This window comes from Colobus angolensis, unplaced genomic scaffold, assembly GCF_000951035.1.
Source record: "Colobus angolensis palliatus isolate OR3802 unplaced genomic scaffold, Cang.pa_1.0 Scaffold249, whole genome shotgun sequence".
In the NCBI taxonomy this organism is placed as follows: Eukaryota; Metazoa; Chordata; class Mammalia; order Primates; family Cercopithecidae; genus Colobus; species Colobus angolensis.
In genome coordinates this window covers 570588-597237 of record NW_012115699.1, presented here as the reverse complement: position 1 = coordinate 597237, position 26650 = coordinate 570588, and the positions used below count along the sequence as shown (strand labels likewise).

Sequence of the window (26650 nt, the reverse complement as noted above, 5' to 3'; positions counted from 1 at the left end):
AAGGGATCTTGTGGGCTCCTTATGAGGATCTAACTAATACCTGGTGGTCTGAGGTAGAATAGTTTCATCTCAAAACCATCCTCCCCCTCCTCCCCATTCCATGGAAAAATTGTCTTCCATGATCCGTCCCTGGTGCCAAAAAGGTTGGGGACCACTGCTCTAGGTGATGGATATCAAAGCCTTCACCTTGAGAAACCTGTCAAAAATGGCTGAAGCTGTGACTCTCCATCATTACAAATGATGAAAGATGTAGCAGATTTTTACTGAGGTGCTAATGGATTGAAAAAAACTGTCTATGAAAGGGGACCAGACAGATACCCAGGCAGCAAGGCAACATGGGTACTGAGTGAGAGTTAAGTGCTTGCAACCTCTCTGCTCCACAAATCAGGTTAAATTCTAAACTTTTTAATTTTAGATTAAATAATGGGGCAAATACAAAGCAAAGCCTCCCATCAGTTGCAGCAGCTGGATGGAGAAAATAAACACTTCTAGAATATAACTTAGAACATCCCCTTGAACTCCCATCATCTAAACCACACCCACTGGCTGAAGATGTTGCACTTTTTGACCAAAAAATGGAGGTGCTACCAACACAACCTTTGTATCATAGGAAGAGACATGTAAACACACGAGAGCGATGGAGCTGCACTCAGCACTGGATGTGGTGAAGAAGGGTATATAAGAGATCTTTCTCCATACCCATCAAAATTTGGGATCTATAAACACTGGAGGTAAGTCTATCCATTTTCAGAGAATTGGCTTAGTGGAGTGGGAAGTAGCAAGGGTTTTGTTTTGTTTTTTTGTCCCCTGAAATTGCTAAATAGGACTTCACAAAGGGTACATGAAAACCATGAGATGACTGAAATAAGTTATGGAATTTAAAAGGTGGAGAAAAATTTTACAATATTAGGGGTCTTTTCCCCATAGTCAGCCGCAGGTATGGTAAGACCCATTAGTTCCTGGCTTGTTAGTGAGTAGGAGATGGCAGACGCTCTTGGCTGCGCAGCAAGTGACTGCAAAGGGGAGTGACATAAAACAACTTGAATATAATGGAAGCTAAGAAAAAGGTTGTTTAGTAATTGTAGTTCTGGGAAGGGAAGGGGTTTCTAGCCTCCTAAAGATTCCTGCTCCCAAGGTCATTTTATTTCTGTTTAATTTTTCATACATTATTCCTGGTATCAATAGGTTAAGTAGAATTTTCCCAAGTATTGATTTATTGATAATGTTTATAAGTGGCACACAAAACTTTCCATTTCACAAACTAACATTCATTGATCCCTTTAAATGCAAGTTCAATCCTTATAAGCTAAGTGCGGGGATGATTTCATGTAACATAGCTAAATGCACACAAAATCTGTATATTCTGAACTACAAAAGTGGTTTCCATAGCCACATATGGTTTTAGACAAGGATGCATTTTCATAATGAATAGTACTAACAAATATGTTAATCAAACAATACTTGTTTAATACCAAATGCTTGTTCTGTCACCAACTTTTAAAGCAACACCATTCCAACTACTACTAAAATAATTTAGAAGCTTTAATCTGATCTGTGAAAATAAATTCTCCAAAAACTTGACGAATAGTATGGATAAACCTCAAAGCTTTTAAATTTAAAAAGCCTACCAAAGGCTGGGCACAATGGCTCACGCCTGTAATCCCAGCACTTTGGGAGACCAAGGCAGGCAGCTCACCTGAGTGAAGGAGTTTGAGACAAGACCAACCTGGGCAACATGGTGAAACCCCATCTCTACAAAAAAAATACAAAAATTACCTGGGTGTGCTGGGATGCGCCTGTAGTCCCAGCTACTTGAGAGGCTGAGGCGGGAGAATTGCTTGAGCCCAGGCAGTGGAGGTTGCAGTGAGCTGAGATCCCACCACTGCACTCCAGCTTGGGTGACAGAATGAGACTCTGTTTCAAAAAATACAAATAAAAAGCCTTCCAACATTGAAACCTTCACATGACACTTAGTTTCTACAAAAAATCACTTGCTATCGGAAGAAAAGAATATTAAATTACCTTTTAATACAAACATTATTAAAATAGACTTTTCCTGTATCTACTTAAGAGAAACATAAAACAGCTCACAATCTTTAATAATTTGTCTGATATTGTCTAGAAACTAAAGACTACATGATACAGCTGTGTCTCAGCTATGGTGAGTCAGAGGTACCATTTGGACTGCATATATTAAAACAGCTGTAGTGTAGCTTACAGTGGCACAAAGACTCGACACAAATATTGTGTTGTTTCATCATTTAGGTAGTCAAAAGTCGGAAGGAACTGCACAGTTTGCAAGGTCCTTTACACGTGGTCATTAAAACTGAACAAGTATGGTAATATAAATGCAGGCGTTAAAGTCTCAACATTCTAAAGTTGAAAATATGAAAACTTTGTTTCTTCATCTTTCATTTACATGGTTAGATATCGGGACCTTACCATAGAAATATTTAGTTACTATGTATGGTTGTCCCAGAAAATAATGGAGCTTCAGAAAGTACAAAAGGTGTCAAAATCTGTAGTTGGCTTTGTCAGATGCTTTTCTAGCTTATTTCAATTCTTCATCCATAGTAACCAAGTCTTTTAACCCTAGCAAACTTTCTTGAGTCCTTTCAAATTAAGAAGACAATATCATCAACTTGTACTTGATCTGATCGTCCAATTGGTGTTGGAAGTTCATAATTGCATTGATGAACTCTATAACAAGATTTTCAGGAATATCCATCGGCTCAGTGTAAGGATTCTGATAATACCCAAGCCCATACATCAAACATCATAATTCTTTAGGAAACAGTCTTTCTTTTACAAGATCCACCTTCTGCTCCTTCTTCATTTTCTTCCTCAGAGAAGTGATTTTCCGCCCATTTTCTCGAGGTCATTTTTGTTCTTCAAGTCTGTCCTTGATGTCTTGCCAGTACTATTCAGATCAGGAATCAGTTGGCTCTGATGCCAGGTTTGGGACAGAATGGTTATAAAGTCTCTCCAAGTCATTGCTCACAGAGACTGCAGCTGGTGCTGGTGTCACGACAGGAGCAGAAGAATCATAGCCTAAAATGATATCTGCGTCGCTCCCTCCATGGTTAGAATTGGAACAGCTGGTGAGGCAACATCCTTGGAGGATGGAGGGGAAGAGTAACTTGCCTCTAGATGGGGTTGGGAGTAAATTGAGACCTCCAGTCCTGTCTCTTGCAGTCCTGAGCTTAGAAACCTCTCCTCCTCCTCCTCCTCCTCCTCCTCCTCCTCCTCCTCATCATCATCATCTCCATCATCTCTTTCTCTCTTTTAGAGAAGAGCTTCGCTATGTTGCCAAGGCTGGAGTACAGTGGCCATTCACAGGCATGGTCATGACACACTACAGTCCCCAACTCCTGGACTCAAGTGGTCTTCCTGCCTCAGCCCGCAGCTGGGACTACAGGTGCATGCCGCTGCACCTGGCTGAAGCACATCATTCTTTGGTTGTAATGTTCCCATTACTCAGCTTGATGGTCTGTCTTTCCTTAAAGCCCAGATCCAACTTGGGATGAGTGTTCATTTCAAGAGATCCTTTGGCCATCTCAGATACCTGTTTTATCCATTTAAGGTGCTTTTTCAGGAAGAAATTAAAGTCAAGGCATCACCCTCATCTGTGAAGCCAATGCCAATGAAAGCACTATACCTGCTTAGTGTCGTCCTAGAACCACATTACAAAGTAGAAGCTGTAATCTTTCACTGTCTCAGCAGTGTCAGCATATTGTTCTACTGGTGCCTGAGCAAAGAGCTCTCCTGATATTTTATACTTGAGTTGACATAGGCAGTCTTCTCTTTTGAAGACTAAGCAGGCTGGTCCACATTCCAGCCTGTAGCCATTGTTGGAGGCCTGGGGCAGAATCTAGCTGACATTGACACCAGCTAGGATAGGCTCGTACTGTGCCTTGGCCGCCATCTTGGCTCTGCCCTTTGTGCCCTCCAGATGACGTTGGGCATAAATTGAGGCCTCCAGTCCAGTCTCTTGCAGTCCTGAGCTTAGAAACATCTCCACCTCCTCTTCCTTGTCATCATCATCTCTTTCTGTCTTTCAGAGAAGGGCTTTGCTATGTTGCCAAGGCTGGAATGCAGTGGCCATTCACAGGCAGTCTAGGTTCTTTCTTGCTTGATTTTTCCTTATAATTTATTTGTGGAAAGAACTATTTCTCAGAATCTGAATTTTCTTAAAATGCATCCTTATGGTGTTAATACATTCCTCTGTCTTCTCCATTTTCTGTAAATTGTTAGTTGGATTTAGAGCAGTGATTTCCTGACTAAAACATCAGCATCACCTGGGAATTGCTAATTCCTACTCATCCCAGAGAGGCTGGCCATAAAAGTCACCATCTTGGTGAGGCCTAGCATCTCAATTCTGTGAAGTCACCCATTGAAAGAGATCAAAACAATTGGGATAGACAGGGGTGAAATATTGGATGAGGTAGTGGTTGGTCTCTTGATGGCATGGCATGCCTGTTATTTCTACGTTTTTATTTCATATCAATGAAAATTTGGGGGTTTTGTGTAACAGATGGAATGTAAAAAAGAAAAAAAGATGGTGAACTTACGATTTGACAGTTAACTTAGCTGATTTAATGTACTTTAAAAACTACATCATTACTAATGGTTTAGTGATCCCTGCCCTTGACAGAGACACGAGGAGAAAAGTGTTCACTCTCCCCCAATGCTTAGACTACTATTTGACCCTTTCTAAAAGACAAGGGAGTTCAGATAGGGCAGACTGTCCTCCCTCAGATATTGGAGTTTTAGTTACCTACACATTTGACAGCCAAAGGCACTTGGTTTGGAAAGATCCTTGGCTGGATCCTCTAGCTGCAGCCATGGCTAGTCAAGTTTCCATAGAGAGTACAAGCCAGGCTTGCCTTGCCAGAAGAGACCCTTCTGATCTTAGTAGAAAAGATCAGCCCAGGACTGGCCATCTGGCAGGTAATCAGGACCTACTCAAACAATTGAGCAAGGAACAATAGGTGGAACTGAACCCTTATGAACTCATGGGGTAAACTCTAAGCCTCAGTGAACAAAATCTGAGATAAATCACTTTTAACTCATCTTGGTACTCCTTTATAAAAAGCAAAAAGCAAAGGATAGACTGTATGCATTTGACAACGTAGAACTGAAAACCTAGATATAATATATATTTAAATTTTAAAAAATACCACACCATTTAACAAAATTTTTATACTTTTTTTTTTTTTTTTTTTTGAGATAGTCTCGCACTGTCGCCTGGGCGAGAGTGCAATGGTGCGATCTCGGCTCACTGCAACCTCCGCCTCCCAGGTTCACGTGATTCTCCTGCCTCAGCCTCCCGAGTAGCTGGATTACAGGCGCACACCACCACACCTGGCTAATTTTTTGTATTTTTTAGTAGAGACGGGATTTCACTATGTTGACCTAACTGGTCTCAAACTCCTGACCTTGTGATCCACCTGCCATGGCCTCCCAAAGTGCTGGGATTACAGGCGTGAGCCACTGCACCTGGCCAGTTTTTATACATATTAACATAGTGATATTGGAAATTTATTTTTCAGTGGAAAAAAATGCTCTCTATTTTGGAAAGTAGGTAGTTGGGCTCCTGTTTTAAATGAAGACATATTTGAAAAATTGCCGTGTAAGTTCAGTGAGGAGGCAAGGGCAGTGAAGGAGGGTGAAGAGACCAGAATGTACCCATTCCACCACCAGTGGACATTTGGGTTGCTTCCGAGTTCAGGTACCTCCAAACCATGCTATATAAATATCCTCCTTTGTTCATGTGCTTTGGCGCACATATGCAAAAGTTTCTCTAAGGAGTTAAATTGCTTGGTCATTCCTCATGAGTATTTTCATCCTTATTAAATATTGCCACATTGTTTTTGCAGAGTGGCTGTACTGGTTTACAGCCTCATCAGCAGGATGGGTCCCCTTGACAGGATTCCAGTCTATCCCTTTGGGGAGGAAGGTGTAGCCGGGAGAGAAATAAGGCTGGCAAGGAACAAGGAAGCCAGACAGGAGAACACTGTTAGTGCCAATCCAAAGAGTTCAGACTGTATTTGACTGCATTGGGAAGCTACTGACAATTCTGGAACAGGGAACAAAATGCAAAAACCGGGTTTGGGAAGGTGAGTCTTTAAAGCTCTCTCTTGGTTTGTGTTGGGGGTTGGTAGTGATAGTGGTGGAGTTGGCTTAGGCCAGCAGCAGGACTCAAGCTCACAGGAGAGAGGAGATCTGTGGGGTGACAGTACAAAGGGGACACTGAGCACATGCCTGGGGGCAGAAAACCAGAGCGTCCCAGGTCTCCCAACTCTTATCCTTAAATAAGCCAGTTAGACACTCACACACTGCTGGTAGGGGTGTGAAGTGCTACAGCCACTCTGGAAAACACTGTGGCCTTATTTAACAAAGATAAATATGCACACACTGAATGGGCCACAAGTCGTAAAGTATACCAAGCAAAACAAACAGGAAGAAAAAAAAAAGAGGAAGGCCGGGCGCGGTGGCTCAAGCCTGTAATCCCAGCACTTTGGGAGGCCGAGACGGGCGGATCACGAGGCCAGGAGATCGAGACCATCCTGGCTAACACGGTGAAACCCCGTCTCTACTAAAAATACAAAAACTAGCCGGGCGAGGTTGCGGGCGCCTGTAGTCCCAGCTACTCGGGAGGCTGAGGCAGGAGAATGGCGTAAACCCAGGAGGCAGAGCTTGCAGTGAGCTGAGATCTGGCCACTGCACTCCAGTCCGGGCGACAGAGCGAGACTCCGCCTCAAAAAAAAAAAAAAAAAAGAGGAAAGAATCGTCAATAACATCAGATGTAATAGAGAGGTCTATCAAGCAAAGATCTGAAAAGTGTCCACTGTCTAATTGTCCACTTGGCAATTAGAACTTTGATGATGAGCTTTGCCACAGAAATGTTTGTAGACCAGTAAAGAGCAGAAATCAGAACACGATGGTTTGAGGGATGAGTGAGTGGTAAGAAAGGGAAACTAGGTGCGGGGCCTACTGTCAGGATGGTTGGTTGAGAACAGACTCAAGCACACAGAAACGTTAGTATGTGATCAAGCACCATGGGTCCCCTCAGCTGGATTTCAGTCTGCCCCTTTGGGAAGGAGGGGGTAGAATGGTGGTTACAGGGTACATAATTTTACAAATGGTGATTTAACACTTGGGAAAAACAAGTTAAATCCTCATATTACACCATATAACAAAGTCCAGTTGGATTGAATATTTAAATATACAAAGCAATACCGGAAAATAACTAGTAGAAAATTAGAACATACAGACTTTCTACATAAAGAAAATTTATTTTGTATATAAAGTTGGGGATGGCTAAAACTTTTCTAAGATTGACAACAAAACTAGAAACCTTAAAGGATGATACAGATAAATTTGACTTTATTAAAATACACACACACACACACACCATATTAAACCTTTCTGTAAGAAAAAGAAAAAAAAGGCTGTAAACAAAATTGGATGACAAATGACAAACAGAAAAATATTTATAATTGGGAGGCTGAGGTGGGAGGATTGCTTGAGCCCAGGAGTTTGAGATTTTAGTGAGCTGTGATGACGCCACTGCATTCCAGCCTGGGTGACAGCAAGAACCTTTCTCTAAAAACAAAAAAATAAAAAGAAAAATATTTATAACATATGATAAGTAACATTTACAAATAAATAGGAAAAAGAAGCTGGGCGTGGTGGCTCATGCCTATAATTCCAGCACTTTGGGAGCCTGAGGCAGGTGGATCACCTGAGGCCAGAAATTTGAGACCAGCCTGGCCAACACGGCAAAACCCTGTCTCTATTAAAAATACAAAAATTAGCCTGATGTGGTGGCGCATGCCTGTAATCTCAGTTACTTGGGAGGCTGAGGCACAAGAATCACTTGAACCTGAGAGGCAGAGGTGAGCTAAGATGGTGGCCAGTGCACTCCAGCCTGGGTGATAGAGTGAGACTCTGTCTCAAAAATAAATAAATAAATAGGAAAAAGAAACACATCAATAGAAACATATACATGACTAGGAAATTCACAAAAAATATAATTACCATGTTAAATCAACCTTAAGTAAAAAACTCGTTTAAGATGGCAAAGTGAACTGTTACATTTACCTCTCTTTCCTCCCTAAGTCCAACTGGAATTACGTTTTTTAAATGAAAAAAAGTAAAGTATGCAACCTCATGAGAGAACTGGAAAAAAAAAAAGTAAAAAGGAAAAATATCCAAAGCCAAACAAACAAACAAAAAAACAACATTCCAAAACAGTGCTGGAATACAAGGAAGGGTTTACAGTACACTTATTTGGACCTGACGCCTAGAACTTTCCCTTCTGGGAGAAAATCTGCCATCCCCACTTCAGTCGCCTGGTTCATGTGGGACACTGAGGCTCAGAGACAGCAGAACTGGGGAGTGGCAGCAGGATGTTGTAGCAGGTGGTGGCAATCAGGGGACTTCAGGCTGTGTTCTCACACCACCACCCTGCCTTTTCCTTTGCTCACAGAGAACATTCAAATGACTGTCTTTCTCTAGCAAGGTAGAAAGGCTCTCAAAGAAGTAAGGAACATACTTTGGTTAATGGCTAACCAGGCATTAGGGCTGGACAGGAAGACAGGCGGTGCAACAGCCAACTCCCAGTAGACACTACACACAAGGAAGAAAGCACAGTGCTGCCAGGGCAGATCCTCTTCCCTATTCCTGAGCCTGCAAACCTGTTCCCTTTGTGCATCCTGGAAGGACAGCCCCTGCCCCATACCTTCCTATATCCTCACCAAACCAGATGAAGCTCACCCTCAAATTCCTGTATGAAATGAGAAACAAAAAAACCCCAAACCTAAAGTATCTGAAATAATGTCCAAATGATTTGAACAAAACCTTGGTAGGGAGAAACCAAAAGGTTTCACTTGAATGCTTGGCAGTAACATATCAACTGGTCTTTCTACCTGTGCTACAATCCACTGTGAAGCCAATTATTCCATTCTTGTACCAAGTCCCATTCCACATTCCTTTCACTTCAGACATGTTTGCTGATGTTTACACCTCTCCATAGAATACCCAGCCTATCTTCGCAGGCCCAAACCTTCATTTCCCCACACCTGCCCTGTGCTAGGGAAACAGCTCTCTAGTTCTCAGGATACTTATGCTATGTTCTCCCACCTCTTACATCTTTATTTTTTGTGGCTTCTTCCGTCTGCTTCAGATACCCCTTGGTAGTTCTGGGGTTCTAAATCCTACCTCTATCCTACCCCTTCACTGCATCTCCAAGGCCATTTTCTCCACGAAGCTTTTCCTTAACACACAGGGCCGGTAGGTAAGCCATGAACATTTGTGGAACAAAGTAATCCTCCAAACAAGGGTGATTTTTCTTTCACTGAACCCTTCCCTCACTTTATGCTTCTTTTTGGAGCCTCACAGTCTTCTGAATTTGTTGAATTCCCAACCAGCTGGAAATTCCCTAAGGCCCTAAACTGTTTCTGGCCTAGGCTGTGCTGCTCTTCCTGGGACTAAGGGGTTTCCTGAGTCACAGATCTTCTGTGCTAAAACCAGGAATACCTCTGGTGACCCAGCATGTGTTGATCTCCCTAGTCTTGCTTGTCTTTGATTCCTTGGATTATTAACAGAAACTATAATGTTGGGTTAATGTGTTGTCTTGGGCATGGACTCCAAAACATATTCTTTCACATGTCTGCCACCAGCAGGCCCTAGATCCAGGAATGAGGCTTTTCCACTAAGGGAAAACTCCACGTGATCTAGGAAGAAAGTGATGACATCCAACCAGAAGATAAATTTCTTATCTGAAACAAAAGGTCAACCCTGAAATAAGGAGGCTGAAGACCCTTAGAGAAGCCACAGAAGAGACTGTGGAAGAAGAGGGGCAGAGTTGCTTTTTAAATGGGGCTTCTAGCTCCTGCTTTTCTTCCTGTCTATAAGTCTCTGAGCTTCTGTTCCAGCCCTGTAAGGTTGGGGATGAGAGTGTTCTCCCTGCTGGACTGTTGAGAGTTCAATGAGGGGAAATGTGTGCAAACACCAGGCCCCATGCTAAGTGTCCAGAGACGCTGCGCCTTCCTGGCATGCTCCTCTTCCCTGTCCCTCAGCACTGCGTCCCTCACTCCCTCCACTCCCAATTCTCACTTCCTACTCACTGACTCTCTTCTTCCTTCCCATCTTCCTCCAAACTTTCCATTTTCCACTATGTCTCTCTCAATCATATCTTTCTCACTTAAACAAAAATGGAATTCATAAAAAAAGAGGCCAAAAGTCAGGATAAACCTAGAAAAATCACTGAGTATGCAAAGTTTTTCTTGCAGGGTTTGGTTTGTTCAAATGCCTTCTTTTTGTCCTTGCCCATATCCTTCTCCAGAGAGTCAGGATTTGGGGTTTGCAGAGCTGCGTGGCAGTGGAATGTGGAACGTTCTCCTGAATCTCAGGCCCATGGAGAAAAGAGGCAAAAGTGCTGACATCTTTCCTGAGGATTACCTGATTTAAAAGAGCTGATTCTCCCCAGACAAATGCCTTAGCTTTATTGTGCTGGGACAAGCTGAACAGGCAAGGAATAAACCTCCCTAGAACACACTGATTAGATTAGCCAGTGAGAACCACTGAAGACGCAGACATTAGATTAAAAAACAGAAAAATGAATGTTACTTTTACAGTGGCTATGAATAGACAAAGACTTTTTGGTTTGAAAATAGTTGGTGAGGCAATAGAGGAGGGGCTATGTTAATAGCAGAGGTAGAAAAAACGAGAGGTGGATGGTTCCAACTGCAAGGTCCACCCTAAAGGAATTGGAGTCAGGGCCCAGGAGCCACAGGCCACTGCACTGGGGTGAGTAAAGTGGATTTTACATAAATAAAAGTTACAGAATGGTTGTAGGTTCTGGTTTGGGGATGTGAGTGAACCAACTGAATAGTATAGGCAGGTTCCCCAGCCCACCGAGAGTCAGGTGAGAATTTTATTGCTTTTTGCTAAAGGCCTGTACAAGACTTACAGCAAAGATAAGGAGTAATCTGATTGTTGAAATTAATCTGTAACTATTCCAACATAGCAAAGGGCAAGTAACGGAATGACGAGGTTGTTCTGTAGTAGTGTTGCTATTTTGTTCTGTTCTGTCCCCCTACTCCAGTTTCCTCTGTGAGGGGAGCGTGTAGTGTGTGCACATCTGTGAAATGTCAGACTTCTAAAGTCAGGGACTGATACCTATATCTAGTTGACCCCTGTGCAGAGGTCTAACTACCCCTCTTAAATGCCATGTTCTTGAGACATAGAAGTCACAGTGGTTGATGGTACTTCACACTTCTTCCAATTCAATAAGGTTTACTTATGGTGTCTCCTCTGAGTCTTCTAGGAGTCCAGAAAACATTCAACTTGTATAAGAATCCACACTTCAACTAAGCTTTCTGGTTCCAAGAAGGCATCATTACCAAGGATTTGTTTCCTGAGGTCTTTAGGGAGTGAGAGGGAAGGAATGCATGAGAAACCAGAGCTAGTCCCCATCTCTCTCCCTAGAAGTGACAGACTGCATAGTTCTTATGTATCAGGAGTCCCGGAGATCAGCTGACTTTCTGAAAAAAGAGTCCTCCAGCCTGTGATGAAATCCTGACTTAGAAACCCAGTGCCCCTAGCTTTGTGGGCATCTGTCCCTGAGAAATGGTGTTTTACTCTCCCTCCAAGCAGGCATCCCAGGATTTGGAATTCAGCTGTGAGCTCATGAGCTGAGGGATGTTTCCAGGAGTACCCTGAAGACCACCCAGGTACGCTCTCCCCACTTCCTTTATTTTGGATGGACCAGTCTAAGGACAGTCATCTTTTCCCACCCCATTGATGGCACTCAGTGAGTGGCTTGTTGCTTGACTAAATGCCTGCCCACACCTACTCCAGTCAAGTTTATCTCCCAGGAGGGAGTAACCAAACACTTAGCAATGGAGACACTCATACATCTCTTTTACCTCCAGTGCACTAGAAGTGGGGATGGTGGCCATGTCAACAAAGGAGATAACTTTAGCACAAAGGATGTCACAAGAAACAGATAGTAGAGTGTGTTCTCCAATGTTATCATTTCCCAAACCAGAATCAACTGGTCTTGGGTTTCCTTCCTTCACCCTTCATCTGTAGAAAACTTTGTTTCTTGAGCTACTTGAGATCTACTTCCCTATTTCTTTTTTTTTTTTTTTTGAGACGGAGTCTCGCTCTGTAGCCCAGGCTGGAGTGCAGTGGCACAATCTCGGCTCACTGCAAGCACTGCCTCCCAGGTTCACGCCATTCTCCTGCCTCAGCCTCCCTAGTAGCTGCGGCTACAGGCTCCCTTCAACACGCCTGGCTAATTTTTTATATTTTTAGTAGAGATGAGGTTTCACTCTGTTAACCAGGATGGTCTCGATTTCCTGACCTCGTGATCCACCCACCTCGGCCTCCCAAAGTGCTGGGATTACAGGCATGAGCCCCTGCACCCAGCCTACTTCCCTATCTTAAGAGGTGGGCTGTGTGCTTCTTCTGCTAATTTATTATCTCAGAAGTACGTAATTTGGGGACAGGTACGTTTTGAGGACAGGAGCCCTGTAAGAGTCTCTTACTCAAAAATGGATTCCGCTTGGTTTGAGGTTTAATAGGTCATTGCAATGCTCCCTTCTGGTATCATAGGACATAAGCTGGGTTGGGCTGAGTCCCCCTTTTGTGTCTTAGCCTTCCTGTCCTTACTCCATAGTGAGAGCAGCCCTGATGGAAAAACAAAATTACCATCCATGCCTACTTCCTTTCTGCCCCTCTTACTCTAAGTCTAGGCAATCTGCAACATCATTTTATATTGGACTTCCTAGATCACAGACTCTTTTTCAGGAAGAGTCAATTCAAGCCACCCAGGACTTACGATTCCTTGGTGATAAACACCTTGCTCTGTGTTGGGCACCGTGTGAGCACAGAAATGGCATGGGCTGCCTGATGTGGGACAGTCCCTCTTGGTCAGCAATTCGGTCAGCAGCCATCTCAGTGACCCCTGTGTACATTTGAGGCAGCCTGCCAGGTTGTAGGAACAGTGTGGGGTTAAACAGCACATGGTCCTTGACCTCAGAAAGCTTAAAATCCAAAGTCAGATAGAAGGTTATTTAACAGATGCGTATTAATTTACAACTAAAGCTAATATTGTGCACTGTTACATTGAACAAACATAATTTATGTGGTAAAATCAGAAAGCAGCTTGATTTTTGCTCTTAATGCTCTTTTACATTTATTCTTTTTTTTTTTTTTTTTTAAGATGGAGTCTCAGAGTGCAGTGGCACAATATTTGGCTTGCTGCAACTCCACCTCCTGGGTTCAAGCGATTCTCCTGCCTCCTGAGTAGCTGTGGTTATAGGCACACACCACCATGCCTGGCTAATTTTTGTGTTTTTAGAAGAGATGGGGTTTCACCATATTGACCAGGCTGGTCTTGAACTCCTGACCTCAGGTGATCCACCCACTTCGGCCTCCCAAAATGCTGAGATTACAGGCGTGAGTCACTGCACCCAGCCTCTTTTACATTTATTCTGTGGGACTAGCTCTTGCTTTGCCCCTGAATGAAATTTAGGCAAGTCACAAGATTGTTCCAGCCACCCTTGGTCTCAGTCTCATTTTAATGATTATAGTTTCCAGCCCTATCTAATGATACCACTTCATTATCTAATGATACCACTTCAATCCTGACTGGAGTGGAGCCTCTTCTGGTGCTGCTAAAGAACAGAGGCCCATGGTGGGTGGTGGTCTGGATGGGGAGTCCCTGGTTTCCATTCTTCCTCACTCATTTAGCTAACCAGGGTCCTCAACCCCTTCAGAGTTGTTGCCTGGAAGAGAAGAGGGGAGAGGAATAGGAAAACTACATGTTTGTGATCTCCAGCTCACCAGTGGAACATGGTGATTGTTTTACAGGTTCCTGCTGTAACTCCTCTGTTATTCTCCTCAAAGGCCAACTTTCTCCACCCCTGTCAGAATCCCTTTCGTACACCTGCCCCATTTATCTCATCCTCATGGCCCCATGGGAATTTCTCTGCTTCTGCCCCCACCCATCATCTCTTTCCTGCCCACTTCTCCTAGGACTGTTCTTTGTTGTTGCTCATACAACACAGCTCTTTGTGATTAATCTACATTTAACATAGCTCCAATCAAAGTGATAAAGGAATATTTTTATTTCTTTATCTGATTTTCTTTACATGATTTCCTTTTATGGCAAAATAAGCATAAGATTGACCATTTTAACTATTTTTGAATGTACAATTCAGTGGCATTAATTATATTCACATTGTTGTATAATACAACCATCACCACCATCCATTTCCAGAACTTTTTCATCATTCCTGACTGAAACTTGGTACCCATTAAACATTAACTCCCCATTTCCCACTGCCCCAGGCCCTGGTAGCCATTAATCTACTTTCTGTATCTATAAATCTGACAGTTCTAGGTACCTCTAGAAGTGGACTCATACGATATTTGTCCTTTTGTGTCTGGCTTATTTCACTTAGCATGATGTCCTTAAGTTCATTCATGTTGTAGCATGTGTCTGAATTTCATTCCTTTTTAAGGCTGAATCACGATTGTATGTATATACCACATTTTATTTATCCATCTGTCGATGAATACTTAGGTTGTTTCCACCTTTTAGCTATTGTGAAGAATGCTGATATGCGCATTGGCATATAATTCAAACTATCTGTTTGAATCCTGGCTTTCAGTTTTCTTGGGTATATACCCAGAAGTGGAATTTATTTAATTGTTCTTGAATAGGGAATACCTCTGCATGGTGGACAGTATAAAAGGTACAAGAAGCCATAGAGTTCCCTGAGCCCCGACCTCCAAGTTCCCCTTCCAGGAAGCATCACTGTAACCAGTTTCTGACCAGTTTCTGTGACCTCTTCCCTGGAGAGACCATACCGTACCCATAGGCACCCTCTACACAGGCATGATGACAGCCATAAGCACTCTTCTATACTTTCCCTTTTTCCTACTTAACAATATTTCTTTTTAAAAAATTTAAAAACCTTTTTTTTTTTATTTAACTTTTATTTTAAGTTCAGGGGTACATATGCCAGATATGCAGGTTTGTTACATAGGTAAATGTGTGCCATGGTGGTTTGCTGTCACCTAGATATTAAGCCCGGCAGATATTAGCTGTTCTTCCTGATGCTCTCCCTCCCCTAACAATATTTCTAAAAAAATCATTCAATAGCACCATTTAAAGAATATCCTCATTCTATTTAAAAGTTTCATGGCTTTCCAAAGTAGAGACAAAACTTGTTTTTCTTTCTTTTTTTAAAATCAGTCCTTTATTCATGGACATTCAGGTTGTTTCCAATGTTTTGCCACCATGAACAATGCTCTAATGATAACAGCCACCATTTCCTGAATGCTTACCATGTGCCAGGCCCTTGTTAAAATCCTTCCCATGTATCATATTTAATTCTCACTATAACTGTGACGTAAGCACAGGGAGGTGAGTAACTGTCCCAAACCACATCTCTGTTTTTGTCCACAGGTGGGAGTGTAAGATAACTTTCCAGATAAAGAGTTGCTGTTACCAAAAGGTATGTCCATTTCATTTATTTATTTATTTTTATTTATTTATTTTTGAGATAGAGTCTTGCTCTGTCACCCAGGCTGGAGTGTGCAGTGGTGCAATCTGGGCTTACCACAACCTCTGCCTAACGGGTTCAAGCAGTTCTCATGGCTCAGCTTCCCAAGTAGCTGGGACTATAGCCACCACGCCTGGCTAACTTTTGTATTTTTTTAGTAGAGATGGGGTTTCACCATGTCGGCCAGGCTGATCTTGAACTCCTGGCCTCAAGTGATCCACCTGCCTCAGCCTTCCAGAGTGCTGGGATTACAGGCGTGAGCCACTGCACCTGGCCAGGTATGTCCATTTTAAAGTTATATAAATATAGCCAAACTGGCCCCATCAAGGCTGTGCTTATCTGCATCTCACTTGCAAGTAGATGTATGAGGGCCCGTTGCCCTCTTCTCTCACTGTTGAAAAATTTCTTGATATCTGCCAATCTGAAAGGTATTTCATTGTGGCTCAGATTTGCATTCTTTTTCTTTAAATGAATGAAGTTGAGCATGTTTTCAAATGTTTAAAGGCCATTTGTTTTATAATGGGGTTTTAAAAACTTGATAAAATGCTTCAACTGTTTACCTAGAATAATCAATGGACAAGGTAGCCTGGAATCCTTTACATTTTAATTTTACTTGTAGATTTTTAAAATAGTTAATACAGTTACAAGATTCAACATTTGAAAAGAATACAAGAGTAGAGACAAACCCCATCCGTGTGTCTCCCCAGTGCCCAATTCCTGTCCCCAAACACAATCAGGCCTCCATTTGCTTCCATTTCTCCCTCCTGTGACTATGGTCCGAACCTGGGCCGCACCATTATCCTTAGCTGCTCCATCTCTGAAATATTAAATTCAAACATTCCACTCTGATCTCGCCACTGTCCTCTTAACTACCCAGCACCTGACCCTCTCTTGACGCCCCACCTGCCCTTTATCTTACCTTCCTTTCCCATCCACCTGAGGTTCTCTGCCCTCCAGAGGCTCCACGTCGGGTCCCACTGGCCTCCAGCCACACCTGCCTGGAAAGCCTTACTTTCTGTTTCACGATACCTAGTTCAGAGTCAGCCCACCCATGGGATAACTCTCATTTAAAGATCTCAAGCAGAGTAACCACTTAATTTACTGCTCAAACTGGGACTCTTTTGAGAATGAAAGGAGCACGACTAATTATGAAGCCAAGACAATAGGGGCAGATGATTACTGTCCAAGGCAGATCGGGTGCAAATTCAGCTCAATCCTAAGGAACAAATTACCTTTAATTTCAGAGCAGAGATCAATAATATGTGCTGAGCCCCACAAATGATTTTAAGTTGCTGCCTTTGTTCACTGCCCAATCTTCTCTTCTAAATGGATTTTTTAAACAGTGCATTTCCCCAACACTATTTTCTTAAAAATCTATCCTTTACAATACCAGTTTCAGCCCCTAAACTCAAGTGTGTAACAAAAATTAGTTTGTTTATAAAATTCTTCTTCTGCCGGGCGCAGTGGCTCAAGCCTGTAATCCCAGCACTTTGGGAGGCCGAGACGGGCGGATCACGAGGTCAGGAGATCGAGACCATCCTGGCTAATATGGTGAAACCCCGTCTCTACTAAAAAATACAAAAACTAGCTGGGCAAGGTGGCAGGCGCCTGTAGTCCCAGCTACTCGGGAGGCTGAGGTAGGAGAGTGGCATAAACCCAGGAGGCAGAGCTTGCAGCGAGCTGAGATCTGGCCACTGCACTCTAGACAGAGCAAGACTCCGTCTCAAAAATAAATAAATAAATAATAAAATAAAATAAAATTCTCCTTCATCTATACTTGAGCCCCACTCTTTAAAAAGGTGCTGACCCTTAATCTCAGTCAGTTCTGAGTTTCCTTTGCAGTTTCCATTTTGGATTTGGGGTGGGGTGGAGTGCAGGGTTCTAGACTCTCAGTGACCTACAAAGGGTCCTGCCCTTGATGTCATCTCTCCTTGTCAAGTCTTTCTCCACCTCTTCAAGCAGCCTCAGGGAGCTTGCCTAGGGTCCTCTTGGCCTAGATACACCCAGTAGCCATTCTATTCTCTGCTCTCAGATCCACAGATTGTGAAGGATGCTGCTTTCTCTGTGGGGCTCAGCCCAGGGAGCAGGGATTGGGACTTCAACCTCCAGGACCCAGCAAAGTCAATGTTTCTCAACTTCCCTCCAGCCCTTGTCCTTGCCCTGGGGAATTCTTCTTGGATATAGGGTCAGGAAATGCCTTGATCTTTCTCATGACCATTTTCTCCCACACTTTGGTCTAGGTCTAGGCCAGAAGTCTTTTCTATTCCCCTAAGGAAAGAGGCTCCTTACCTTTTCCTTCTGTTTTCACACATGTTCCCTGCAGCACTGAGCATAGAATGGCCTGGTTATTTGAGGCAGGGAAGGGAGAGAGGTAAAGGGAGTATCAGGCTGGAGAAGGCATTGACTAATATTTCAGAACATGATCTTGCAAGGCATATAAAAATATCTTATACAAGATGTGCTTCCTGTTTTAACTATTATGATTTTATAATTTTTCAGATCTTGTAGGCAAGACTCCCTACTCCCATCTCCCAGGCCAGGGCAGCCAGTTATCAGCTGTGTGAACTTGGACAAATTATGTTATCCTCTCTAAGCTTTAGTTTCTTCATCTGTAAATGAAGATAATAGTAGTTCATATCAGTGCTTCTACTTGCCAAGTACTGTTCTCAATGTTTCATGTATGTTACCTCATTTAATACTGACCATAAACCTGTGGGATAGCTGCTATCATTCCAGATGAGGAAGCCACTTCCCACAGTCGTAAGTAACTTGTCCAAAGTCATGTGATCTCCTGCTCTTAATCACTTTCCCAACCTGTCTTTCATAAATATTAATAATGACCTCAGTCAGGCGTGGTGGCTTATGCCTGTAATCCCAGCACTTTGGGAGGCCGAGGTGGGAGGATTGCTTGAGCCCAGGCTCGAGGCTCGAGGTGGGAGGATTGCTTGAGCCCAGGCTCGAGACCAGCCTGGGCAACATATTGAGACCTCATCTCTACAAAAAAATTAAAAAGTAGCCTGGTGTGGTGTGGCACCTGCCTGTATTCCCAGATATTTGGGAGGCTGAGGCGGGAGAATTTCTTGAGCCTGAGAGGTCAAAGCTGTAGGGAGCTGTGAGAGTGCCACTGCACTCTAGCCTGGGTGACAGAGTGAGATCCTGTCTCCACAGTAAAGAAAGAAAGAAAGAAAATGACCTCTTGAGGTTGCTGTGAGGATTAATTGAGGTAAAGTATATAAAGCTCTCAGCTCTGAGCCTGGCACATAGTAAAAACTCAATAAATTCTAAGCTCATACTTTAGCCATGATTTTTTTGGTCATTTTCATTCAAAATGCCCTTGGAATTGTATTTAAAAGATATATAAATGTCTGAACTTAAGCATATTTGCCCTATTCAGTTTTCCCATCCAGAAATATGATGTCTTATTATATGTTTCTTAGCAAAGTTTTGCCATGTGTCCTCATATAAAACATGCATGTCTAGGTGAGTTTATTTCTAGATGTTTTAGGGTTTTTGTTTTTATTGAAAATGAAATCTTTCCGTCCATTGTATCTTTTGATCACAGAGTGCTGGTGTCTCCAGGTTCTTGTTAGTTAATCAGCTCCCAGATGTCTCTAGAGGGATGTCTTTCCATAGCCCTCTCATTTTAGGTTGACATGAAGATCACTTGGCCCAGCCAGTGACATACGCTCTGACCAAGAGGCACAGGGTGAGAAGTATTTTTCCAGGTAGCTTAGGTTGGCTGAGGTGATCAGATAACTGTCCCTTGGCTAAGGAAGTACAGCCTGGGGAGAGGGGAAGGAAGGGGCAGCCCTTGCTTGGCTGCATGCTGGTTCTGATTCCGTTTGGGGATCTGTCTGAAGAATGAGTTCCTAGGTACCCACATTTCCTCTGTGGCCTCAATGATTCCCAATTGTGTTTGCCAAATGATGGCTCTAGTGGCAGCTCTGCCAAGGCCCAAGATGCTTCCCTGGGCTCTGGGTCGCTTAAGTAGAGGGACTGTCATCCAGCAAGGCCTCATTCTTCTCCGTGGGAGATACATAATCTGTGGCGTCCCTGAATCAGCTCCCTGCCTGACTCCACTGCAGGCCTCCAGAGGGCAGCAGAGGGCAGGCGAGAGGGGAGAACGGGACTTGGTTCCTGGAGAAGCAACAAAGACGGTTCTGCTCCTGCAAGCTGCTAGAAATACTGCTCATCCCCCTCCCCTCCTCCTCAGGATAGACATGTGAGCTTCTCCCTGAGGGTGTAATAATTATAATAATATTATTAGTTAATACTAACTATTCCCTGTGGGCCAGACATTGACTTAAGGTTTCACATTGATTCAGATAACCAGTGAGGTAGATATAATTATTATTTGAATTTTTTTCAGTTGAGGAAATTGCAGTGAAAAAAAAGGAGAAATTGCCCAAGATCCCACAGTTAGTTGACCCAATTATTTATGAGCCAGGCTCTATTCTAGGTATCGGAGATATGTGAGTGAATCAGATAAACTTTCTGCCATATTAGAAGGACAGAAAAAGTGAACAAATGAATGAACACATGATGTGGTTTTGAATAGAAATGCCACTTAGACAAATAAAGCAGAGTTAAGGACCAGAGGGGGGCATTTTAGATGGGCTAGTCAGGGAAGATGTTCTTGGGTAGATAGCATTTGACCAAAGAGTTGAATACATGAGGTAACAAGTCAGGCTGAAGATTGGGGAAACAGTAAGTGCAAAGGTCCTGAGGTGGAAGTGAGCCTGGGGTGTTAGAAGAACAGCAAGACTTGCATCGTGGCTGCTGTAGAGTGAGCTGAGTCCATAGGCCACAGCAGCAATTGGAAAGTAGATAGGGATGGTGAAGAAAGAGAACTCCTTCACAGCGTCACCTGGGCTTGGCCTCTTACAGTGTCTCAGCTTCTCTTTAACATATCCCTCACCTTTTTTCACCTTCCTGCAGAGTGCTGACACCATCACAGTATGTTCCCTTCTCAACCCTGGACACGGTTCAAAAGCAGCTAAAGCAGACAAGAATCTGGGGCAGCCAATATTGTACCACCTGCCAAAACTTGGCACAAACAATCTGGAAGCCAAAAATTGCACATACTGTGGTGAGTTTTGCCCAGCCTGTGGGGAACTTCTTGTGGGTAAAGGTTCTAGATAAGCCTGCCAGGGCTCCCAAATTAATCCTCAGTCCCACTAACAAGGGCCTAAGCCACGCAGGTCTCTCCAGGGTAGGAAGCTGCTATTTTCTTCACAGAATTTTGCCCCCATGCATGGTCCTAGGTCAGACCTACCTAAATCCTTCCAGATGTCAAACCTAGGTGGGGTTCAGATGGCATTTAGCCAGGAGATGGAAGGGAATCCATCCCAGTGAGCAGTCATCACCTTCCACCAGGTATCTGAAGAAAATGGAGGCACAGAGGTCAAACAGTCATCCCTCAGCATCTGCAAGGGATTGGTGCCAGGACCACCTGCAGATACCATAATCTGAGGATGCTCAAGTCCTTCACATAAAATGTGACCTACACAATCCTCTGTTTATCTTTTTTTTTTTTTTTTTTTAAGACGGAGTCTTGCTCTGTCGCCCAGACTGGAGTGCAGTGGCACGATCTCGGCTCATTGCAAGCTCCGCCTCCTGGGTTCACACCATTCTCCTGCCTCAGCCTTCCGAGTAGCTGGGTCTACAGGCGTGTGCCACCATGCCCGGCTAATTTTTTTTTGTATTTTTAGTAGAGACTGGGTTTCACCATGTTAGTTAGGATAGTCTCGATCTCCTGACCTCGTGATCCGCCCGCCTCAGCCTCCCAGAGTGCTGAGATTACAGGCGTGAGCCACCACGCCTGGCCTCCTCTGTTTATCTTAAATCATCTCTAGATTACTTCTAATACCGAATACAATGTAAATGCTATGTAAATAGTTTTTTATACTGTGTTTTGGGAGTATTTGTATTATTTTTATTGTTGTATTGTTATTTTTAGTTTTTCAAATATTTTTGATCTGCTGTTGGTTGACTCCTTGGGTTAGGAACCTGTGGATATAGAGGGCCACCTGTACTAAGAATCTTCAGCTCCCTCTCCTGGCAGATCCCTGGCGAGTGAGGTGGGCCTATGTTGAGTGCTCCTTTTGCCTGAGTGAGAGCCTAGAACCAGAGACTGCATGCCCTAATCCAGGATTTCTTGACCATGGCACCATTGATAGTTGGGGTCAGATAATGTTTTTGTTGTGGGGGCCATCCTTGTAGGATGTTAGCAGCATTTCTGGCCACTACCCACTAGAGGCCAGAAGTACCCTTCCTCCAGTAGTGACCTTCCCTCCAGTGTAACCAAAGTAGATCCAGACATTGCCAGATGTTCCCAGAGGAAGACACCCATGACTGAGGACCACTGGGGCCAGTTCTTTCCTCTTCCCCAAGACCAGTGCATGAGCCTCAGCTGTTACCACTTTGGTAGTGAGGAAGAATTGACAGTATCCCCCAAGCATTTACTCCAGTGCCACAGCTGAGTGGCTGGCTTGGCATGTCCTTGGCTGTAACACGGAAGGAGGCCAGAGGACAGGGAGCAGAGAGAAAAGGGGTAGCCATATCTTCTCTCAACATTTTTTGGCTCACAAAGCTAAACCACAGGGAAGGGCAGGGGTGAAGTTGGCTATACACATCACAGGACTAGGTCTTTCTCTCCCTCCTCATCTCTCTCTCTCTTTCATGCACATACATGCACACACACACAAATGAACACCCCTCTGCCATTCTGTGTATTGGCTTTGTTCTCTCCCACTGAAGACAGGCTTTCTCCAGAGACAAAAGAGAACTTACTGCAGGAGGAAGAAGTTAATGAATGGGCTGATTTTGCCCAAGAGATTGGCAGGGCAGGAATAAGAGGTTATGAGTATCAATGAGAGAAGAGAGGAAAGGATTCATTATGATGTCCAGACCGGAAGGGGAAGTAAATGAAGCCATGAGGAGCTGGTATATGGGGAGAAGAGGAAGATGCTTGAAGATCAGAGGTCTTCATCCAGTGAAAAGCAGGAAAGAAGGGAGTCAGAGCTTGGGAAGTTATCCTTTAAGAATCCTAACATCTGACCCAGAACTATCAATATATATTTATTTTGCTTCAGCGATAAGTTCACTTAGACACATAGAATCATAGGGCAGTAGAGCTTAAAAGAAACTTAAGAGATCCTTCAGTGCTGGAACAAGAGATTGATACTTGTTCACAACTCCTCTGTCCTTGGAATCAAATGAGAAATAAGATATAGAAGTCAAGCAGCTGGGACTTAACATAAATTTATGACAGCTAAAGCTGATTGGAGAATGTAGTTTTGAATGTACAATTGGGCTTCCTAATTCTTTCCCTCAACATGAAACTTATCTACCCAGAACTGGAAGACTGCTCTATCCCACAAGGCAAGAACCTGCCCTAGAAAGCTTACCATGAAAAGGAGAGGAGAGGAGGGAAGCACAGGCCTTCTCTGGGGGGGCTGTTCCCAAAAGGAGAAAACCCAGAAGAACCTGAGTCATGACATATGCCCATTTTATGTGCTCCAGTTCTCCAAGCGCATGAACCACTTATCCTCTGCTAGATACCATGAGTTAGGAGGTAGAGCAGTAAGTGGAGAGTACTTTTCTCAAGGCTGCAGCAAGGACAGAAGTTCCCACTTTATAAGATGAGGCAAAAGTGCTTGCAGTGGGAGAGGTAGGTTTCCCCCTAACAAATGCCATTTAATAGAGCAACCTCTGCTCCAAGAACACTGAGGCCCAGAGAGGTGAAGTGATTTCCCAAAGGTACCATGGCTCTGAAAGAATAAGGTTCTCCATACTCCTAATGGTGAAGTTTCACCATTTCACATGTGTAATCAAAGGAGGACGGGCTCTTCCACATTTATCAGCATAATAGCAACAAGAATCTTCTATTCCATCATGCACAAGGACTTCTAACTCCTTCCTTCATCACTATCACTGCCTCCACATCCCCAATCTACACCTTGCCACCTCTATCTACACATCACACCCTCATCCACACCTCACCACTACCATCTACACCTCACCACCCTCACCTATACCTCACCATCTACACCTAAACCACACACCTCCATCTAGACCTCACCACCTCCATCTAGACCTCACCACCACCATCTAGACCTCACCACCCTCACCTATACCTCACCACCTACACCTAAACCACACACCTCCATGTAGACCTCACCACCATCTAGACCTCACCACCTCCATCTAGACCTCACCACCTCCATCTAGACCTCACCACCACCATCTAGACTTCGTCACCTCCATCTAGACATCACCACCTCCATCTACACTTCACCACCCTCACCTGTATCTCACTACCTACACCTAAACCGCACACCTCCATCTAGACCTCACCACCTCCATCTAGACCTCACCGCCACCACCATCTAGACCTCACCACCCCCACCATCTAGACCTCACCACCCTCACCTATACCTCACCACCTACACCTAAACCACACACCTCCATCTAGGCTTCACCACCTCCGTCTAGACATCACCACTTTCATCTAGACCTCACCACCACCATCTACACCTCACCAACCTCACCTATACCTCACAACCTACACCTACACCATACACCTCCATTTAGACCTCACCACCACCATCTAGACCTCACTACCCTCACCTATACCTTACCAACTACGCCTAAACCACACACCTCCATCTAGACCTCACCACCTCCAATATAGACCTCACCACCACTATCTAGACCTCACCACCGTCATCTATACCCCACCACCCTCACCTATACCTCACTACCTACACCTAAACAACACACCTCCATCTAGACCTCACCACCACCATCTACACCTACACCATACACCTCCATCTAGACATCACCACCCCCATCTAGACCTCATCACCTCTATCTAGACATCACCATCACCATCTACACCTCATCACCCTCACCTATACCTCATCACCTACATCTATACCACAAACCTCCATCTAGACCTCACCACCTCCATCTAGATATCAGCACCTCCACCTACACCTCACGACCACCATCTATACCTCACCACTACCATCTACACCTCACCACCCTCACCTATATCTCACTACCTACACCTACACCACACACCTCCATCTAGACCTCACCACCTCCACCTAGACTTTACCATCACCATCTACCCTTGTTCACACCTCACCACCCCCATGTATACCTCATACCTCCATCTATACTTCACACCTTCATCTATACCTCACACCACTACATACTACCTCACCATCTCCATCTCCACCTCACATCTCTGTTTACAACTTACTACCTCCATCTACATCTTATCACTTCCATGTACACCTCACCACCTCCATTCACATATCACGTTTCCAGCTACACTTCACACCCCATCTACACCTCATACCTCCATCTACATCTGATCCTTTCCATATACACCTCACCACCTCCATCTACACCTTACACCACCATCTATACCTCAGAACCTCCATTTATACCTCAAACCACCATATACACCTCACCACCTCTCTCTACATACACCTCATCATCTCTGTCTACACCTCACACCTCATCATCTCCGTCTACACCTTACACCTCCATTTACACCTCACACCACCTCCATCTACACCTTAACATCTTTTTTTTTTTTTTTTTTCAATGGAGTCTTGCCCTGTTGCCTGGGCTGGAGTGCAGTGGCATGATCTTGGCTCACTGCAACCTCTGCCTCCTGGGTTCACACCATTCTCCTGCCTCAGCCTTCCGAGTAGCTGGGTCTACAGGCGTGTGCCACCATGCCCGGCTAATTTTTTTTTGTATTTTTAGTAGAGACTGGGTTTCACCATGTTAGTTAGGATAGTCTCGATCTCCTGACCTCGTGATCCGCCCGCCTCAGCCTCCCAGAGTGCTGAGATTACAGGCGTGAGCCACCACGCCTGGCCTCCTCTGTTTATCTTAAATCATCTCTAGATTACTTCTAATACCGAATACAATGTAAATGCTATGTAAATAGTTTTTTATACTGTGTTTTGGGAGTATTTGTATTATTTTTATTGTTGTATTGTTATTTTTAGTTTTTCAAATATTTTTGATCTGCTGTTGGTTGACTCCTTGGGTTAGGAACCTGTGGATATAGAGGGCCACCTGTACTAAGAATCTTCAGCTCCCTCTCCTGGCAGATCCCTGGCGAGTGAGGTGGGCCTATGTTGAGTGCTCCTTTTGCCTGAGTGAGAGCCTAGAACCAGAGACTGCATGCCCTAATCCAGGATTTCTTGACCATGGCACCATTGATAGTTGGGGTCAGATAATGTTTTTGTTGTGGGGGCCATCCTTGTAGGATGTTAGCAGCATTTCTGGCCACTACCCACTAGAGGCCAGAAGTACCCTTCCTCCAGTAGTGACCTTCCCTCCAGTGTAACCAAAGTAGATCCAGACATTGCCAGATGTTCCCAGAGGAAGACACCCATGACTGAGGACCACTGGGGCCAGTTCTTTCCTCTTCCCCAAGACCAGTGCATGAGCCTCAGCTGTTACCACTTTGGTAGTGAGGAAGAATTGACAGTATCCCCCAAGCATTTACTCCAGTGCCACAGCTGAGTGGCTGGCTTGGCATGTCCTTGGCTGTAACACGGAAGGAGGCCAGAGGACAGGGAGCAGAGAGAAAAGGGGTAGCCATATCTTCTCTCAACATTTTTTGGCTCACAAAGCTAAACCACAGGGAAGGGCAGGGGTGAAGTTGGCTATACACATCACAGGACTAGGTCTTTCTCTCCCTCCTCATCTCTCTCTCTCTTTCATGCACATACATGCACACACACACAAATGAACACCCCTCTGCCATTCTGTGTATTGGCTTTGTTCTCTCCCACTGAAGACAGGCTTTCTCCAGAGACAAAAGAGAACTTACTGCAGGAGGAAGAAGTTAATGAATGGGCTGATTTTGCCCAAGAGATTGGCAGGGCAGGAATAAGAGGTTATGAGTATCAATGAGAGAAGAGAGGAAAGGATTCATTATGATGTCCAGACCGGAAGGGGAAGTAAATGAAGCCATGAGGAGCTGGTATATGGGGAGAAGAGGAAGATGCTTGAAGATCAGAGGTCTT

The 26650-nt window shown here is 44.1% G+C and overlaps 1 protein-coding gene across 2 annotated transcripts in view; it reads left to right on the top strand.

Moving 5' to 3' along the window:
• The first annotated feature begins 10756 nt into the window (after positions 1–10756).
• Positions 10757–26650, top strand: part of SLC4A5 (solute carrier family 4 (sodium bicarbonate cotransporter), member 5) — a 144720-nt gene continuing 128826 nt past the window's right edge. Inside the window, exons 1-4 of one of the 2 annotated variants that reach the window (XM_011946045.1) lie at positions 10757–10815; positions 11665–11741; positions 15491–15539; positions 20526–20676. The gene's annotated coding sequence lies outside the window, so the exon portion shown is untranslated. The remainder of the gene's footprint in view (positions 10816–11664; positions 11742–15490; positions 15540–20525; positions 20677–26650) is intronic. The other variant, XM_011946047.1, reaches the window with a different exon arrangement.